Source organism: Marmota marmota, unplaced genomic scaffold (assembly GCF_001458135.2).
Source record: "Marmota marmota marmota unplaced genomic scaffold, marMar, whole genome shotgun sequence".
NCBI lineage: Eukaryota > Metazoa > Chordata > Mammalia > Rodentia > Sciuridae > Marmota > Marmota marmota.
The window spans coordinates 6,150,786-6,156,540 of record NW_026000136.1 but is presented as its reverse complement, the minus strand read 5'-3'; the positions used below and the strand labels follow the sequence as shown (position 1 = coordinate 6,156,540).

Sequence of the window (5,755 nt, the reverse complement as noted above, 5' to 3'; positions counted from 1 at the left end):
GGGGGGGGGGGGGGGGGGGCGTGCCAGGTGGCTGTGCCTTTCCCAAGGCCCTGACGGTGTCTCTGGGAATGTGTCTGAGCAACATGGAGGCTCCTGAGGTAGACTGGGCTCAGCACAGGGCTCTGTGACTACAGAAATTTCCAGGGAGTCCACAGTCTTCCTGGGAGAGAAGGTGGAAGCCCTGCAGGTGAAGGAATTGAGCCCTGGGTGATTGTGCAGGGAAAGGACTTGGGAACATGCACTTCTGTGTTTGGGATGTTGGATTCAAAGAGTCTGGAAGACTCTTCTAAATTCAAATGTTTATCGTTCTGCAAGTTAAGGCAGAACAGAAAACCTCAATGAAATTCTGCCCTATGCTACTGTAAAGACCAGTACCACCAGGCATGATGGTGCACACCTGGAATCTCAGCAACTTGGGAGGCTGAGACAGGAGGATCACAAGTTCGAGGCCAGCCTGGACAACTTAGTGTGATCTTGTCTCAAATATTAAAAAGAATAAAACAATAAATAAAAAGGGCCAGGGGTGTAGCTCAGTGATAGAACCTCCCTGGTTCAATCACCAGTACAGAAAAAAAAAAAGTTCAAAACCAAATGTAAAATGAAACCCACACCAAACGGACAATACTAAGTCTGGCAGGAATGCAGAAGAGCTGGAACACCCCCATATTGCTGGTAAAGTGTTGGAAAGCAGTTTAGCAATTTCTTGGCGTTCAACATGCAGCCGTCCTATCGACGGAGCAACCCCATTCCTAGGTGATCTCTCCAAGAGAAGAGACGAAAATTTATGTTCACACAAACACCTGTGCACCAGTGTTTAGAGTAGCTTTATTCACAGAGGTCCAAAGCCAACACCACCCAACGTCTTCGATAGGGGAAAAGATGATCAGGTCAGTATCCATTCTGACTTGAAGGCTGAATCCCTGCTGCCTGCAACAATGTGGCTGGGTCTCAGAAACAGCAGGAACAGTGGAAAAACCAGGCACAGAAGGCTGCTCACTGTATGATTCCATTCAGAGCCCAGCGTGGTGGCGCCTGCCTAGAATCCCAGCGGCTCAGGAGACTGAGGCAGGAGGATCATGAGTTCAAAGCCAGCCTCAGCAATGGCGAGGTGCTAAGCAACTCAGTGAGACCCTGTCTCTAAATAAAATACAAAATAGGGCTGGGGATGGGGCTCAGTGGTCATGTGCCTCTGAGTTCAATCCCTGGTACCCCCCCACACACACAAAGAAAAAAGAAACAGATGACATTCAGGAACAGGCAGGGTTCTAGGATCAGAAAACAGATCGGCATTTGGAGGGGTGGTTGGGGCAGGTCTGACTACAAATGGGTGGGATGAGGAGCTTTTGGGGAGATGGGATTTCTGTATCGTGATGGTGGGGGTCACATGACTATGCATTTCTATACTGTTAGCTGCAGGTGAATTTTAGGGTATGAGAATAAGAGTGAATACAAAAGCAAACAATGGCAAGTGGAATCGATAGAAAATTCTACCTCCAACCCAGAGCAGGCCCTCATTTTAAGAGAAGTCCCATCATACCCATCAAGATGGTCACTGTTAAAAACAACAACACCAACAATTCTAGGCAGGTATTGTGGAACATGCCTGTAATCCCAGTGACTCAGGAGGCTGAGGCAGGAGGATCACAAGTTCAAGGCCAGCCTCGGCAACTTAGAGAGGCCCTATGCAACTTAGCAAGACTCAGCCTCAAAATAAAAAAAATAAAAAGGGCTGGGGGTGTGGCTCGGTGGTTCAGCACACTTAGGTTCAACCCCCAGGACCAAACAAACAGACAAACAAAAAACAACAAGTGTCGGTGAGAATGTGGGGCTGCTGAGATGCTGTGTGTGCCGCTGGGGATGTAAAAGCTGCTGTGTGAACGGCTTGGTGTGTCTGGAAAGCTAGACACACAAGCATCACATGAAACAGCAGTGAGTGTGTATCCAAAAGAATGGAGAGCAGACCTCAAAGGGACATTTGCACACCCATGGGCAGAGTGGCAATGTTCACAACCGCAGCACATGGCAGGGCACATGGCAGAACAAAGCCACTGTACCTCCTGAGCCAGGGAGCAAAAGAGAGAGAGGAAGGGATCAGGGACCCACGGTCATAGAAGACACACCTCCAATGACCTCAACTCTCCCACCAGGCCCCGCCTCCTCAAGTTCCACCATCCCCCAGGATGCTACCCTGGAATCCATGCCTTTCATGCATGTCTCTAGGGAACATTCCAGATGTAAACTGTAGTAGTTATTGTTAGAGTAGTTAATTTGCTCATGCCATATGAGATCCCAGGACACCGTGTGAGCTCACATTCCTTCTAGACATAGAAATCCTCAACTTCAACACTTCAGTGCACATAAGTCTGATTTCTACTGCCTGGTCCTGTGTTTCCCCACTGGAGGCTTCCTCTGAAAGTTCCAAAGTCATATCCACCCTCCCATCCATCCATTCATGCACCTATCTACCCATTCATCCATCCACTCATCCATCCATTCATCCATCTACCCATTCATCCTTCTATCATATATCTATCCACTCATCCATCCATCACCCACTCACCCATCCATCTGTGCACCCATCCATCCATCCATCCATCCATTTACCCATTCATCCATTCACTCATCCATCCATCCACCCACTCACCCATCCATCCATACACCCATCCATCCATCCACTCATCCATCCATCTATCCATCCATCCACCTACACACCCATCCATCTATCCATCCATCCATCCATCCATGCACCCATCCACCTATTCATCCATCCACTCATCCATCCATCTATCCATCCACCCATGCACCCATCAACCTATTCATCCATCCACTCATCCATCCATCTATCCATCCACCCATTCACCCATCCATCTATCCATCCATCCACTCACTCACCCATTCATCCATGCACCCATCCACCCATTCATCCATCCACTTACCCATCCATTCATCCACTCATCCATCTATCTGTTCATCCATTCATCCATCTACCATGTATGTATCTACTCATCCATCCATCCACCCATCCATCCGCCTAACCATACACCCACCTGCCCATTCATTTTCCTGTCCACCTACTCACCCATCTACCCATCTATCCATGAGAGAGATTTTTGCTTGGCTCTTCACTCAATGAGCATTTTCTGCCAGGAGCTGGTGTGAGTCCTGCCTCCTGGTCACCACCTCACTGCAGAGATCAGAAAGATGAGCCATTAGCTGCAGGTCCAGGCAGTGTTAGGCAAACACAGGAACAACCCACTCCCAGCGAATGGGATGGGCAGTGATTCCCCAGGGAGTGGACAGGAGGAGGAGACAGCTATGAGCAGGGGCGAGGAGTGCCTGTGAGCTCAGAAACCCCACAAAGACAGGGCGTCGTGCCTGGTGGACAAGGCTGTGGTGATGCCACCTCGCAGAGGCCATTTGGGGTGCATTGGGAGTGGACACAGGTAAGCCTTCCAGGTTCCATGTTCACCCGTCTTTGTATCATTTGAATTTTTATGGCCAATATATTTCATTTTATAATCAATACAAAAATAATAAAGAAAAAAAATACTTGCAGGGGTTGCAGCCAGGGAACTTGGGGTCACACCCACAGTCCCCTGGTGAATTGGGGGAGGGGATGGAGTGGAGTCTGGGCAGGGCGGGACAGGGGAGTTGCAGGGAGGCCAGGTAGAGAGACTGCATTACCAGAGATTACCTCTGGGGGGCAGCAGAGGCTGCAGAACGCTCAGGCCATGCTGCGCAGACTGGCTTCCGGCTGGGAAGTGGGGGGGAACCCACTCTCCTGGGGAGGAGGGGAATCCTCCTCCTTCCCCCAGGTCAGCGCCCACACACACTGACTCAGCTGCCCACCAGGAAATTCTGTGTCTTCCCAGAAGGCCAGGAGCGGTTCTCTCTTTCTCTTATCTGGTTGGTGTTTCTCTCTCTCTCTCTCTCCCCCACCTCCCAATCCTGACATTCAAAGACAAAACACTTTGTCCTTCCAGGGTGCTGGCATCTGTATTTTATGTCCCTGACACCTGTTGAGCCCATCAAGTCATGCATGGCAGAGGCTGCCTTGAGATGCAGGCTAGTCCACGGTCATCTGGCCAGAGGGACAGGTACCTGCGGGAAACAGGATTCCAATAGACAACAGGATGAGCACCGCACACCAGGAAGTGTAAGCTGGAATGAAGGACCAGGACCATGACGGACACCATACGTGCTAACCACACGGGGCACTGTCATTAGGCCTTAGTCTTAGCCTTGAACTTCCTGGTAGACCTAGAGAAAAGGGAAACAAGATGAATCATGCAGGTGCCTATCCCTGTGCCTGGGCAAAGAATTTACCAGCTGCTCAGAGAGAGGGAGACTTTCGAAGCCCCTCACAGCCTTGCTGATTCCTTCCAGGGCCTCCTGGAGAGGGCGCTGAGGGGTCAGGACAGTGCCCAGACACTGCTGCATGCCCTCAGCAGGCACATCCAGGAACGCTGGACCCAGAACTGCAGGAAGTAGGTGGCAGCAGAGGGGCAGGGCCTGGCCCACCCAGGGCTACACCTAGGATGCTTAAGGAACCTGGATTTTGGCTAGACTTCTTGTTTGTTTTTTTAACTTAAAAAAAATAATAATAATTAGAAGGCTGGGCGCAGTGGTGAACGCCAGTAATCCCAGTAGCTCGGGAGACTGAGGCAGGAGGATCGTGAGTTCAAAGCCAGCCTCAGCAACTTAGTGAGGCCCTAAACAACTCAGCGAGACCCTGTCTCTAAATAAAATACAAAAAAAGGGCTGGGGGTGTGGCTCAGTGGTTAAGTGCCCCGAGTTCAATCCCTGGTACCCAAATAATGATGATGATGATACTAATAAGGATGATACTACTACTAATACTACTAATACTAATAATAAATTTTAAAAATCAAGACAGGGGATGGCGTCATCTCCCCCAAATTCCTTCACACCCTCTGCAGTCAGTGCACCCCGCCCCCCCCAGCCTCTGCAACCCTGTCATGTTCTCTGTTTCTATCACTCTGCCTTTTCCAGCCAGGTGTTCTACAGATGGACTTCTTTGGACCAGGGTGAGCTGCGAGTGCCCAGCTCCAGGCAGCCTTGGGTGGCCCGGCCTCATCACACAAGGCGCACAACATCCCCGGTTCTGAGCTCTGCGTTTCGGTTTTGCTTTGCTCTGGCTTTCATCTAGCCTCCTGGGCCCAGGACCAAGGCGGGGACCGTCCTTGCAGGCCCACAACACCCATGCTGGGCTCTGGTGCCTGTCCAGTGTCCAGCGAGGCCCAGATTGGAGGCTGGGCTGCTTCCCGCCACACCCTCTGCCTCTCTGTATCTGCTGGTCGCCATCGTCCCACGGGCCATCCATCACCCTGTCTTCCTCCACCCCGCTAGAGATGGATTCCCTTGGGAATTAATGGCTGTTGCGTTTCCGCTGTCCCTTTATCAAAGGCAGCCATTTATCAGTTGACATTCTCAGGGACCTTCCTCCCATCCCCGGATTATTTTGGGGTGGTTCCTAAGGAAACTGACAAAGTGACATGCTCGGTGCTATGTGCCCCTGGACGCACCCTTGGGTTCTGCCTGGCGCAGCTCTATGGAAGAGGCGCAGGTGACACCTGTGACATTGCGACCCCAAGCCTCGCGGGGGCAGCTCCCAGCTGTGCCACGTCTGTGTGTGAGGCTTTTCACGTGGGCTGTGCCCTCCTGTGGCTCAGGGGGGGTGAGGCGGGAGCCCCTGGTTGTGGCCCTGACCCCTGGCACATGGATTGACTTTGAA

The 5,755-nt window shown here is 51.3% G+C and overlaps 1 long non-coding RNA gene across 1 annotated transcript; it reads right to left on the bottom strand.

The window, feature by feature from the left end:
* Positions 1 to 807: 807 nt before the first annotated feature.
* On the bottom strand, positions 808 to 4,254 carry LOC125611164. Its single transcript, XR_007341293.1, has 3 exons — positions 4,102 to 4,254; positions 3,080 to 3,184; positions 808 to 927 (listed from the first exon to the last, which is right to left on the bottom strand). It is a non-coding gene; the product is annotated as an uncharacterized LOC125611164 (long non-coding RNA).
* Positions 4,255 to 5,755: the final 1,501 nt, after the last annotated feature.